The sequence below is a fragment of the Castanea sativa genome, chromosome 1 (genome assembly GCF_040712315.1).
Source record: "Castanea sativa cultivar Marrone di Chiusa Pesio chromosome 1, ASM4071231v1".
Classification (NCBI taxonomy): domain Eukaryota; kingdom Viridiplantae; phylum Streptophyta; class Magnoliopsida; order Fagales; family Fagaceae; genus Castanea; species Castanea sativa.
The window spans coordinates 1453006-1467921 of NC_134013.1; the positions used below are offsets into that span (position 1 = coordinate 1453006).

Sequence of the window (14916 nt, forward strand, 5' to 3'; positions counted from 1 at the left end):
TTCTATAAAATTTCAAGTCAACCAAGTTCAATAATAAAAATGAAACAATAGTACAACAACCACGAATAACAAAAATGAAAGCAAACAATAACAAAACCAGGCCACAACAATTAGTTTCTTTAGATTAAAAAGAGCAGAATTTTTAGGGTAGAAGAAAGAAATATGAAAAAAAAAGCTTAAATTAAATTAAATTATTTTATTTATTTTATTACATTAGATTTTAGTGATTTTTTTAATTGTTTTGTTTTTTTGTCATTTAATTACATAATCCATGCGGCATGATTTAAGTGGATGAACTAGCCTGTATGGTAGGTTGGGGTGTTACTTAATAGCTAGCTAGGATTTTTTTTTTTTAACCGAGGAATTGCCCATCAAAACAATTCCCTAATACTAGGGTAGAAGAACAAAATTTTGAAATGTAAAGGAGCAAAATCAAATTGACCTTAAACTTTTGGAGTGTGTTGCACAATTTAGTCTTTAAAATATTATCATATTAAAAGGGAATCAATTTGGAGATGATATCAATTAATTGGATGAGAGCAAATAATTAACAAAGAGATCACAATATTGTTGTTCTCAGTCTAGGGTTAGGGTTCTCGCCGCTCCCCAAACCTAGGCTGTAGTATTATCGTTTCCTTTCTCCTCGAGAAAGACGTGGTTGTTTCCCTATAGTGACTCTGTTACTAGTAGGGCTAGGGTCTGCTTCTCTTCTACGTGGGGTGGGGATACTCTGTGTTTGCCCACGGATGGAAGACCTTACTTGTAGGTGTGATAACTTGTCTCTTTTAGCGTGGGAAGGCAAGAAGGTTGTGCTGTCAAAGAAAAACCAGGAACCAGAATGTGTGTTAGCAGCGAAATTCTTTACAAAGAGGGCGCTGAACATTGAGGCAGCGGCATGTACGTTTCGTCCTCTTTGGCGCACAAAGGCAAGCTTCCATATTACTAACGTGGGAGACACTATTCTTCTGTTTACCTTTGATCAGGAGGCAGACGTTGTGAAAGTTTTACTTGGGGAACCCTGGTCTTATGATCGACACTTAGTAGTGATACAAAGATTTGAAGGAAATAAATCTATAAAGGAAGTTGAGTTTAACAGAGTTAAGTTCTGAATTCAAATACATGATCTCCCATACAAGTTTATGAACCTGGAGACTGCCATTGAGATCGGTGAATCTATTGGCGAAGTTGTTATTCCTCAAGATGATTCAGAGATGAGGGGAGGTACTTTTATGCGGGTTAGAGTCTTGGTTGATATCTCTCGTCCCTTGTGTCGAGGAAGAAAGGTAAATTTTGAGGATGACTTGGAGGGGTGGGTATCTTTTCAGTATGAAAGATTACCGAATATTTGTTTCTGGTGTGGGATGTTGTCGCATGATGATAAGGAGTGCTAAATCTGGTTGAAAAGCAATGGAAACCTGCCTATGGAATGGCAACAATATGGGCACTGGATTAAGGCCTCAATATTTAGTTTGGCCAAGAGGCAAGTTCTTGAGATGAAGGGTTATGATTCAACGACGGTCAGGACCTCCGTTGATCAGTCTATTAGGGGTGGAAGGCCCATGTCAATAGGGCTTAACCAACGCCCTTCAATTCAGCTGATTCAGGGAGCAGAGGGGGGTAGTTCAGGTCCTGGAAAGTCCACAATGGCGGCGAAGCTGTCTGTGGGTGGCGATGGGATGGGTAATCTGAATTGTGATCCTTCCGAGATATCTGGTTATTCAAATAATTCCCGAAAATTAGCAGATTTTGAAGCAATAATTGAGGAAATAGATAAGGAGCTTGTTGATAGTACTCCAACTTCAAACACATTGGTTGTTGAGGTTATTCGCGAAATTAAGGGAAAGGAGGCGAATAAGGTAAGGCCGGATTTGGTGCATGGTTCTATGGAAACGTTAGGGGAGTCAGAGGTAGTTAGGTCTGAAAGTGTCTCTGCTATAGCATGCAAGCCGAGTTGGGAAGGGTGGGATTTTCGATGGGTTGGGTTGAAGTTGCGGGGAAGAAAAATGTGAAAATTGGACAAAGTGAACATGCACCTAAGGGGTTTAAAGTAGCAGGTAAAACTGATGGAGTTGACCTCACAAAAAAGCATAAAAAAGGTATGTGGACTAGGCTTCCTTGTAGGCCCAATAATGGGCAAATGTTGATGGACAAAGTGGAGGACTTAGGCCCAAAAAGAAAAGCTGAGGGAAGAGGTAGTTCAGAGGGGGGTGTTTTTGAAAATGAAAAAAAGCAGAAACTTGATGATGAGACTAAAAGACTTAGTATTTTATTTGCCACACATTTGGGATCGGTAGAGGTTGCTGGGCAATCCCGCCGGGTCTAATGAGTCTTTTAAGCTGGAACTGTTGAGGGCTTAGGAACCCTCAGACAGTTAATGCCTTGAAAAATGTTATTAGGTTAGAAGATCTCAACTTGGTTTTCTAAATGGAAACTAAGTCTAATGAAGAGTAGGTAAAAATTTTATGCAACCAGTGTGGTTTTAAGGATAGTTTTGTTGTTCCAAGTGATGGTTTAAAGGGAGGGTTGGCATTATTTTGGAAGCCTGACATTAAAGAAAATATTTTGAATTCTTCGCTCTCTTTTATTGATGCATTGATTGAGAGGGGTGTTAGGATTGGGTGTTGGTATTTGACAGGCTTCTATGGTCATCCTGAGACTTCACAAAGGGTTGAATCATGGAATTTGCTTAATTCTTTAAGGGATATTTCACTGTTGCCTTGGTTAGTGATTGGGGACTTCAATGAAATTTGATGTCAGGCTGAGAAGGAGGGAGGTGCATCTAGGCCTGTTCAGCAAGTGGCTCGGTTTAATGCTTCTATTAATTATTGTGGGCTGAAGGAGGTTGGGTTTGTGGGACCGAAATTCACATGGCTTTATTAGAAAAGGGATGGCACTCAAATCAGGGTGCGCCTAGATAGAGCTCTAGCTTCTATGGACTGGCATTCTTTATTTCCTACTGCTAAGCTTCATCATAAATCCTCTTTTGTTTCTGACCAAAATCCTCTGTTGCTGCATCTATTCTCAAAGAAAACACATCAAAAATTCAAGAAAATTGTGACAGAGGCGTGGGGGGAAGGGTTATGCTTGGCTTCGGATTTTCCTATCTTATCTTGCATGGAGTCTTGCCGAAATAAATAGGAGGCATGGAATACGAGTGAGTATGGGCATGTGGGGAAGAAGATTGAATTTTTGCAAAAGCGTTTGGAGTGGTTGGAGTTACAAGCTTCATCACCAACTGTCATTAAAGATTTAAGAGAAACTAGAGTGGAGTTGAATTGTTGGCTTGATAAAGAAGATGCCATGTGGAAGAAGAGGGCATGACTGAATTTGTTTCAGGCAGGAGATCGAAACACCCATTTCTTTCATGCAAGGGCTTCATCCAGGTTTCAGAAGAACTTAATTGAGGGGATTTTTGATGCAAATGATGTGTGGCAGGTTGATCATGGGGTGATTGAGAAGGTTTTCATTGAGTACTACTCGGATTTGTTTACATCCTCAAAACCCTCGGACTTTAGAGAAATTATGGAGGCCGTGCAACCTAAGGTGACGCAATCCATGAATTCTATGCTGGTGAGGGAATTCCAAGCAGGTGAAGTGCACAAAGCTCTAAAACAGATGTATCATTTTAAAGGCTCCAGGCCCTGATGGTATGCCCCTCTTTTCTTTCAAAAATTTTGGTCTACGATAGGGGGTTTAGTGACTAAGACAGTTTTAGATTTCCTAAATTTGGGTATTACTCCCGCCAAAATTTAATGAAACCCATATTGTTTTGATCCCTAAAACTAACTCACCTAAAAGAGTGACTAAATTTAGACCAATAAGTTTATGCAATGTCATTTATAAATTGGCATCTAAAACTTTAGCTAACAAACTTAAAAAAAATTATGGTTTTGAAACCCGAACCGGACTGTATGGTTTGACTGGGTTAACCGCGAATCTCTCTCCATTGCGGCTCTTTTAACCTTAAGAACTTCTTTATGAAAAAAGAATGGACCTGTGTGAACCGCGGTTGAACTACATGGTTCCTAAAATCGTGAACGGTTCTCACGGTCCTTTTTTCAGCTAATACCGAAATACTTTGGACTTTTAAGATCTGGAACCAAAGGATTGGTAAGAAAAAAAAAATAGGGAAGAAGAAAACGACTAAGCAGGGGCTGCACCAAGTACTTGAAGCAGCAAGTTGCCCACACAAGTTGCCGGTCATGCTTCATCCTTTCTACTGTTTCTGTTTCTTCTTCTTCTTCTTCTTCTCCTTCTCTTTCTTTTGTCCGTCTCCACTTTCTCTCTTTTAGTTTTTGTATACTTTTTTTATTTGTGATTCCAAAGCCCCTCCACCTCCACGTGATTACATGGGATAGGTAGAAGTATTTCAGTCATTTGTTTTTTTCACCTTCCCCAACGTGATGTGACAACTATCAAATTTAATTAATATTTATAATTTTTTTTAAAAGAAAAAATCTAATACCTAAATTTGTCTAATAGCATTTTTTGTTGTAATTCTGATGGGATAGAGAGTGGGTAGTAGAGAAAAAATAATGGGTTTATAAGTAAGTGATAGATATTTAAATTTACCATTGTCTCAAAAAAAAATTAAATTTTGTGATTCTAAAATTACTTTAATTAAGTATATAATTATTTTAATTTAAAACTATTAAATTATTTAAAATTTTATTTTATTTAATATAATATAAGTGTCCTTTAAATTAGTATATTATTATTGTTATCACAAGTTCAACTAACCAACATATAAATAAATAAAGAATACAATATCTACCTTTGCTTAGTATTTGATGTGTGGGGCAAAAAGATCCTAGTGGGAATGTGGGCCTTTTGGGCCGTGTTAAGGAAGGCCGACCTGACCCTGGGGTTAGAAATTGTTAGTGCAATGGGTCGGTCCATACGCCGAGGATCCGAGGATCCAGCCGAGGATGTTTTTCCCCTCGGACTGACACCAGAGAACCCGGGATTTCATGGTAAAGGTTAGGGAATGACACGGTCAAGACCAATGGTTAAAGGGGGTGAATCCTTGAGTGTTCTAGAAGCACCAATGTTGGAAGAATGTCAAAGGTAAAGGCTGCTACCTCCACATTAAAGACCCTGCACCTACCACCTTGGCCGCATTAATGGGGAAGTGACACTTGAACAGTGGAAGGGAAACTTCTAGTTACTGTTCAAAGGTACTAAGAAAAGAAATATCTAGGCTAAGGGAGGAATTGGGGCAACACGTGTATAAAGTATTAAAAAGAGGAGTATTAAAGGAGGGACCTGGAACAGAAACGGGATGGAACTTTTTGTAACCTAAAAAAGACAAAAGACAAAGAGAGAGAGGGAGTTATAATATAAGAACAGCTCTCGGCTTACGTCCGAGGAGGTCTATTTACATTACTTCTTGCTGTTTCCAAGTACTTGTAACCTTTAGTTTGTCGTTTAATCCTCACGCACTTCTAACCTGGTTTTCAAGCCCACACTCTACAAATTCTTATTGGTTAAGGCTCATTGGGCCTGAGCCCATAACTGTTCTTGGGTCCAGGTGCAATTGTGCACTTACATTTGATATTTCTTATTTGTTTTGTGAAAGTTATTATATAAAAAAATACATTTGAAAGATAGATTTCTATATTTAATTTAATTATTTTAGTTAATCTTAATATTTATATTAATTTAATATAATTATTTATATTTAAATAATATTAAGTTAATTATGACGTCATCACTGTTCGACCTCAAAAACCTTGAACATCTCCCTTTTACAATTCATTGAATGGTCCAGGTTTCAAAACCATGAAAAACAATCCTCCCTTCTACTATTAGTGATACCTAGAGTTCTTTTGTGAATGGTAGATTAATTATTGATAATGTTTTAGTGGCTTTTGAGACAATGCACCATATGAATTTGAAGAAAACAGGGGCTACAGGAGAGGTGGCTCTTAAGCTTGATATGACCAAGGCTTACGACAGGGTGTAGTGGGCATGCTTAGATAAAATTATGGAGAAACTGAGGTTTCACTCAAGATGGAGAAGCTTAATGATGCAATGCATTTCTTCAGTCACTTATGTTGTCCGTATTAATGGTAGACCTAGTGGTCATATCATTCCCACCAGAGGGCTTCGCTAAGGTGATCCCTTTTTCCATATTTATTTTTGCTTTGTGCTGAGGGCCTTTCTGCACTAATCAAAAAAGCCACAGCTGATGGTTTGTTGGAAGGCATATCTGTGTGTAGGGGAGGACCTTGCCTTTCTTATTTATTTTTTGCAGATGATAGTTTAATTTTTTGCAAAGTCACCGTTGAAGAGTGTGAAGCTTTACAGAAGGTATTGAGCATGTATGAGCAAGTTTCTAGCCAATAGTTGAACCGTGCCAAAACTTCCCTGCTTTTGCAGCCCTAACACAGCAAAGGAGATCCAAGATGAGATAAAAGTTAGGTTTGGTCTTCAAGTGATTCGTCAGCATGAGAAGTACTTGGGTCTTCCATCTTTGGTGGGAATAAATAAGAAGAATACTTTCAAGGAAGTCAAGGCAAAATTGGCTAAGAAGTTGGCAAGTTGGAAGGAAAAACTTTTGTCCAAAGCTAGTAAGGAAGTTCTGATTAAAACAGTGACCCAAGTTATTCTAACGTACACTATGAGTTGTTTTAAAATTCCTGACTCTCTTTATGATGAGATAACAAGTCTGATTAGGAATTTTTTGTGGGGGCAATGTACGAAGGAACGGAAAATGGCATGGATCAGTTGGGAGAAACTTTGTGCTCCGAAGGCTTGTAGGGGTATGGGCTTTAAGCAATTAAAACAATTTAACCTGGCTATGTTGGCAAAACAAGGTTGGAGGCTCTAGACTTGGATTGATTCTCTATTGTATAAGGTTTTTAAGGCCAAATATTTTCCAAATTGTGAGTTTGTTGATGCAAGTATTGGAAGCAATCCTTACTTTGCTTGGAGGAGTACAATGACAGCTCAGGCATTAGTTAAAAAAGGCAGAAGGTGGCAAGTAGGTAATGGTCGTAGCATCATGATTTGGAAGGATAAATGGTTGCCCTCTCCCTCTACTTATGAAGTTGTCTCTCTTGTTTCAAACATGCTTGGGGATTCTCGGGTTGCAGCACTTATAGATGAAGAGAAGGGTGCTTGGAAAAATGATTTGGTGTGTAAAGTTTTCCTACCTCATGAAGCTGATATAATCTGTGGTATTGCCTTAAGCGCCAATCTACCAGCGGACAAGCAAGTTTGGGCTCCGACAACCAATGGTCTCTTTAGTGTCTGAAGTGCATATAAGCTTGCCATGGAGATGAGATCAGTTGCACCAGTGGGGGACGTGTCTAATGGGAGTCACTTGAGGAAGTTCTGGCAGTACCTATGGAGTTGCAATATTCCACATAAGATCTGCCACTTTGCTTGGAAGGCTTGTAGAGATGTGCTGCCCACAAAGGAGAATCTGGTCAGGCGCAAAGTGCTCTTGGATAGCTGTTGTGATGAGTGTAAAATGGAGGAAGAAACATCGGGCCATCTCTTTTGGTGTTGTTAGAGAGCTCGTGACATCTGGTGTATGTCTGATCTGTTTCGGGAATCATTGGTCCAACACTTCAGGTCATTCATGGATATGCTATGGTATGTGGTAATGGTTGCTCAATGGGAGCACAGTGAAGTGGAGAAGCTGATTGTGGTGGCTTAGGCAATATGGTCGAAGAACAAGAATGAGTGCAGAAATAGGGGTGCGAAGAAATCTTGTCAGGCTTTACTGCAAGGGGCGTTAGAGTATTTAGATGAGTACCAAGCCTGTTTGGAGGTTCCTGTGAGTCCAAAGCAGCCAGCTGAAGCAGTGAAATGGACTCTTCCCTCTCCCACCCAATACAAAATCAACGTGGATGGTGTTGTGTTCAAGGAGCAAAGAATGGCAGGTGTTAGGATTTTGATAAGGGATGACGGGGGTCGATTGGCTGGTGCCTGTAGTAAGAAGATTGAAGCTCCCCTCCATTGAAGCTGAAGCAAAGGTAGTTGAGTTGGGTCTTCAATTTGCTAAGGATATTTCTATTCAGGATTTTACACTCGAGAGTGATTCTTTGACGTTGATTAGTGCTTTAAGGGACTTGTCTTCTCCTCCTTCATTAGTTGCTGCTTTGGTCTATAGCTCAGTAGCCACTTCCCACTCTTTTCGTTGTGTAGACTTCTCTCATGTTGGTTGTAATGGCAATAGGCCAGCCCATTTACTTGCAAGACATGCTTTAGGCATTGCAAATTTGTCTGTTTGGGTGAAAAGACTCTTTGTTTCCTTGAACAAGCTCTCAATCAGGATGTATTTGTCAATTCTTCTGATTAATAAAGTTTAGTAGTATTTCCAGTAAAAAAAAAAAAAATTTAATTGGATGAATTTTTAAGTGTCAGTAGTAGGACTATAATTTAAAACCAGCATAAAATATAGGTTTAAAAATGTAATTTGCTATAAAAAAAAAAATAAAAAAAAAGTTTGCTATTTGCAAAGACTTGGCCAGTTTCTCTTAAATTTGAAATCAGGCATAAATTCAAAAGTGGAGGTTCCAAAATCCAAAATCCAAATTTCCATTTCTCTTCTTATTGTCTAGATGCTTATACACTAGGAAGCATGGGTGCGGCATTTGGGCCGCTGCATCAGCGTCCGACGCGGGGACGCGCAGGCGACACCGCTACATGCGCATCCGTGCCGCGTCCGCCTTTAAAAAAATAATTTTTTCGGCGCGATATGTGTCGATTCGCGCTGACACGGCGCCGATTCGGCTCTGACGCGCACCGATTCGCGCCAAACCGGGCCGAATCGGATCGTACCGGCTGAATATCAGTGTGTTTCGGCCGAAAAAAGGAAATCGTTGCTTCTCCGTCTTCTTCGCGTCTTCTGTTCTGTTTCTTTTTTTTTTCTTTTTCTTTTTTTGGAAGAGCTTTGTTTCTCTCTTTTTGATAACACCAACTTAAAAGGCTCTTTTTTTGTCTTTTTTGTTTGTTGTGCCTTTTTGACCAGTGACTAAACATGTGACAGCCACATCTATCCTTTTTTTTCTTTTTCTTTTTTTTTTTTCCTTTTTTTTAAAGAGAAACTACATTAATTTTAATATCTGTTATATATATCAAATTCGTGAGCCATTAAATCACATTTTTTTAAAAAAAATTTATATATGAGAAGCCTTATCTATTTTAATACTTTTGTCAATAATAAGTATCAAAAACTTTTGTGTACTTATTACTATCTATTTATTTTTCTATTATTATTATTATTATTATTATTATTATTATTATTATTATTATTATTATTATTATATGAGTTTTCTATTGTTATTATATATAAAAAATGCTTAGTAATATATAAAATATATAAATAAAAATATTTTTAATAATTTTTTAATTGCCGCAGCCCGCCGCACCCGCACCCTATTTTTTTAAAAATTGTCAAGTCCCGCACCCGCACCCGTACCCGCACCCGAATCTGGAAACGCATAGCTTATACACCTCGGAAGAATATACCCACTTGAATTCAGGCCTCCAAATCGTTCCTCTCTTAGACTATTCTCAACTCTCTTACAAAACCCATCTCCACACCCCAAAACCCAAACTCAAAACCCCATAAAAACCCTCACAAAACCTCAACTCAAAGCCTTAGTTCTCACTCAATACTCACAAGGAAAATTCTCCAATCTTGTCTTAAACGTCATTGCTTTGCCCAATGTTCTCCTCACCGCCTGCCAAAACCTCACCAGTCCACAATCCAACAATTACCTCAACTCCCTTGACTCACAGTCCCTTCTCCACTCAGTCTCAAGGCGGTTCGATATTGAAGAAATGGTCTGTCAGCTCTATGAGAATCGGTTCGATATTGAAGCTTGTTGTGTCACAATGATGCCCTCAAGAAAGAAAGGTGAGTCCTTGGTCTTGCCCAACATGAAATTAAAGGTTTTGATTTAAGCTATTAGGATGGTACTGGAAATTGTGTATGATGAATGGTTTCTAACTTTTTATTGTGGTGGGCGTGTTGGTATGGGACGCCACACCGTCGTTAGGTACCTTAAGAACTCAGTAGAGATTCCTATTTGGTGATTTTGTGTCACATTTGATAGAGAAAGGTTTGATGATAGGCATGTAAATAAGTTGTGTTTGTTTATTGAAGAGAAAATAAAAGATCGTACTTTGATTGGTTTAATATAGAGGTTGTTTGAGTGTGAGGTGGTGAGAATTGAATTGGGTGGTTGTTACTTAGGAAGGGGGTTTCCTCAAGAAAGCGGGTTGTGTTCAATTTTGATTAACATTTACTTTAATGGGTTTGATAAAGAAATTCAAGATATGCGTCTTCAGAAAAATCAGGAGAATCCAAAGTTTAAATCGGAGCAGCTTGTTTGGATGCCTGGCCTGTTTTATAAGCCAGTGAAGATGCATGTGGTCATGTATTTGAATGAAATGTTAGTGATAATGTTGGCGTCGAAAATGTTGACCATGGACTTCAAGAATTGAGTTTTGAAATATTTAGAAGGTAGGTTGGATTTGAGGGCGGATAAAATGAAGACAGTATGGAACTACAGGCGGTTCCACCTTCAGTTTTGCATCCTCCCATGACTGAGAAAGCAATTAGGGCACTGTAGAAGTACCTTAGGTAGAAGGAAGTTAGAGCTTTAGTATTTAAAAATGCTAGAGAGAGGAATAGAAAGATACTGGGGATGAAGATATTGCAGCATGTTTTTAAGAAGTTGAAGCAAAGTGATGGGTTTGAATTTGACTTTCAAATTGAAAATGAGGTTTGAGAAATCTTCAGAATTTGGACTGATGAAGTGGTCCATGATTTCTTGGGTTCCCTGGAAGAGCGTTGGGAATGGCATCAAATGCTGACAGCAGGTGATTTTCTCTCTTTAAGGCACATTAGAGATCAATTGCCCCAAGAGCTGGTCGATGCTTATGATAAGTTCCAAGAGCAAGTTGACAAGTATTTGAGTCTGGTCCAAGCTAGAAAGGCATTAGAGAAAGAAGAAGAGAGAGGGGAGGAGGAAGAGGAACAGAAATATGCTAAGAGCACGGTTGAGGATTTGACGAGGCTGGTTTTACAAACAACATGGGTCGCCCTAGGCTGATCAAGTTACTCATTGCTCTTGAAGATACTGATATTATCAAGTGGTATGCAGGAGTAGGGAGAAGGTGGCTTGATTTTTTCTGCTGCTGTCAAAACTTCAAGATGGTTAAAACTGTAGTAACTTATCACTCGAGGTTCTCTTGCATTTTGACTCTAGCAGAGAAGCACGAGTCAACCAAACGTGAAGCCATTAAGCATTACACTAAAGATTGAAGGTCTCTGATTTTAATGGAAATGAAGAAGTGTACTTCCCCAATGAAAGAGAGGTTAAAATGATGGAAGATCAAAATCTTTCGGATCCAAGGCCTGTTGATGGGGCTTTATCTTTGACTTTGATCAGGTTGGCTTCTGATGAGCCTTCGTGTTCCTGTATCGGTCATTTCTGTGACAGAATGGATACTGTTTATTATCGGGTACGGTTATTGCAGAACCATTTGAATGTGAACCCATCTGTTGAGGAGAAGTGGGTCCCAGGGATGGGTGCAATTCATGAAAGTCTCAATCGAAAATGCCTCCCTCTCTGTTCTCATCACATAAATGATTTATATATGGGGAATATCACCCTGTAGGACATTGACTGAACTTCGTTTGTGGATGTGGACTGAATGTTGCTAGTTCTGCTGCAGTTCTACGTAATTGGCATTGGTTCTGGTGGCTGCTAATGATCTGAACCTTGTTCAAGAAATTGTTCTGTATTTCTTTTCTGAAATGAAGCCAGGTAGGTGATGTGTAAATTGCTTGTGTTTTTATTGATTTAAAGTCATTGTCATTTGTGGTGACAAATCCTCGTGTGAAATTTTAGTATAAAACATTATAGAAAAACATATTCAAGTAGTCATTATCCAATACTTCTCCAGGATTTTGGGTGGTTATTTTGTAACTTCTCTAGGTTTTTGTGAAAGGCATCCTTTGTTTTCCCAACCCTAAGCACTTGATTTATCTCATTGCTCAGTATACTATGACGGAATAGGATTACAAAACCATTTTGTCCATGAAAATTCTATCCTTGTGCCCTGCTTAAGTATCCTTTCAATATGGTAATCATGTCTTTCCTTAAACTGTTTTTGCGGTGCCTTCTTACCTTCTTCTATGTTAGTATCTCATGTTGACTGTCACGCTCACCACACCAGCTATTTGATCCTTAATTTGTTGTTTGTTTCATGCAAACCCTTAGGCCTTTGCAATGGATAAAGTACATTAATTATTTCACTCTTTTAATTTTTTATTTGTAAGTCACAGACGGACTAAACATTTCCTTTGGCGTGTCTGATGAAAATGTTAGTGGCTACTGTAACTAAGGGGACCATTTGTTTTTTTCCCTGAGCTTCTTTTGTTTTAATGGGAAATGGGACTGGTAAAACCTGTGTCTCATTGAAGCTTCTTTCCCATGAGTTTCCAATTTTTGGTTGACCAATTAGAAAGTGTTTCTAGAGATTTATGTCCATGTTATTTTTAAAAAATCTTTGTTAATTAAATTTTGTGACATTTTGAGTGAACAGCACTAAATGCGTGCAATTTAGTGCTAATGTTGCTTTCGTTTTTCCGTTCATTGAAATTTCACTAAGTGCCGTTGAAGTTACAACTTTGCACTTTCGATCTTTATCTCCTTTACGTTGTTTCTCATTTTAGGATTTTTTGTCCATATATGATGTAGGGATTTTTTTTTTAGTTTTTGGTTGGGATTCTGTTTTCTGACTTTTGAGCTTAAGCATTATTGTGCTCTTCTCGTGCACTGGTTTGATAGATGTTCTCCATCATAGATCTGAGGGAATATTCTTCTCTTCAAACTGATCTGATGCTTTCATTTTAGGAATCAGGCATAGACAGCAGTACAGCACATTCTTCTCAACTTATCTGTTTTTATTTATTATTTTATTATTTTCATTTTTGTTATCTCTCTGTGGGATTGTAGCACCACATCGAAAATGCCATGAACTTTTCATGTATAAGATGGATTTTGCTCTCTCTGGTTCTCCATTTGCAAACAAAAGACGAAAAGAGTAGCCATTCCTGTAATAAAAAGCCATCACAGGTGTAGCTTCCTTAGTTGTGCAATAACCTTACCCTTGATGTAGAGCTCATCAGCTTTTGAAGTTTAAATACTCAAAACAACTAGCATTTAGAAGTTTTTTGGAGCTTGCAATTAGCTTGGAAGAGATTTGAGAACCAAAATATTGAAACTGGAATGAAGCTTGAGCCAATATTGAGTTCTATAAATCTTTTGCAAGAGTCGAGTCTGAGTAGTAGGAAGTTGGGCTTAACTCAGTTTCTGTTAACTCCTAATTGTACGATTGGCTAACCAAAGGAGTGCAAGTTCAAACTTAAGCACAGCCATTTTTTGCAAAAAGAATTATAACGTGTGATGTATGTGTATATGCCTGCATTGACTTGAAAATTAATCTTCATTTTTCTTTGATGATTGAATTGTATTCTAATTACTTCTTTTGCTTTCAGAGTTTAGTCAATGTTTGGCACTTTTGAAAAATGCAATATACTTTTTTCCCTATTGCTTACAAATTTTTTATTGTTAGCATTGAACATTTGTTTCCATTTAACTGGTCTTTTTGGTTGTTTGTTGTAGGAATGGCTGCTGTGGGGTTGTTTGAGTTATCTTGGAATCAGAGGTACTGGATTTCAAGGCTCTAAATAAAAAAGAATACTTCAGAAAGGAAAGTGTTGATCATTTTTGTGACGAAGCAGGCTGAGCTTTTGGCAGACTGGCCATACTTGCTGAATAAGGATTTGTTACTAATGAAGTGTAATGTTTTGTAGGCTTTTGAGGTTTAAGTTTTGGTGAGACAGAATGAATGTCATTGTTTCATTATTTGGCAGTTGCAATATCAAGTTTAATGGGTATATGTTTGTGGAGAAATGTGGTTTTTGAAGATGGAAGTTAGTTTCTATAATTAAGATTAGATTTTTCATTCTGTATTTTGCTAGTTTTACCGAGACACATAACCTCTCTCTCTCTCTCTCTCTCTTTAGAGTCATGCTAACGAGTGCTAGGGCATTGGTTAACAATCCATTTTATGAAAGTTTTGACACTACTTTTATAGGAAATGAAAAAAGCTGTCAAAACATTAATTTTTTTCTCATAAAATTTTTTTTAAATGAATTGTTAACCAATGCCTTAAGGACATTTGTTAGCATATATATATATAAAGGAGTGGTGTCTTAGCCTTTGACTAGACTAAACTACTTGTCTAGGAAACACCCCCAAACCCCATGAACTGATAGTGTAGTGAATTAAACCTTGGACCTTCAACTTTATGTCACGTGCCAAACCTAGCCCAATAAGTTCAAAATACTATTAAGGTGGGCACCTAGTTTGAACAAAAAAAAAATGTTTTTCATCATGATGTGAATGGGATTATCAAGTAATCAAACAATTGAGATTGAATTTTTTTGCACTAGAGGCAGAAATTTTCAAATTGCTTCAGATATGAATTCTTTTGTTTCTTTTAGTCTAGCTGAATCTAATGAAGAGGAGGCAAATAATTTTGGATCAGGAAGAGCTTAGGCACTTGAAATTCTTCTAGAAGTCGTCAACACTAGGTAACATATGGCATTTTAATGGTAGCTTATTGTGGACTAACAATCCATGGCTTGACCTTTAGGTGAATGTACTTCAACTGAATTTGATAAATTTTGTACTTCACAAGGCATAATTCATTATTGTTCTTTTCTACACACACCCTAACAAAATGGAGTAATTGAAAGAAAACATGTCATTTTGTGAAAACTTCATACATTGGCTAAGGTCCTAAATAATGCTCATTCAAAGATTCAAGCATTATTTATTATCAAATAATACATGTTCTTATCATAATTATTACTCAACA

The 14916-nt window shown here is 37.9% G+C and overlaps 1 pseudogene; it reads left to right on the forward strand.

Moving 5' to 3' along the window:
• The first annotated feature begins 7913 nt into the window (after positions 1–7913).
• LOC142621186 (nuclear intron maturase 3, mitochondrial-like) lies at positions 7914–13937 on the forward strand (annotated as a pseudogene).
• The last annotated feature ends 979 nt before the right edge of the window (positions 13938–14916 follow it).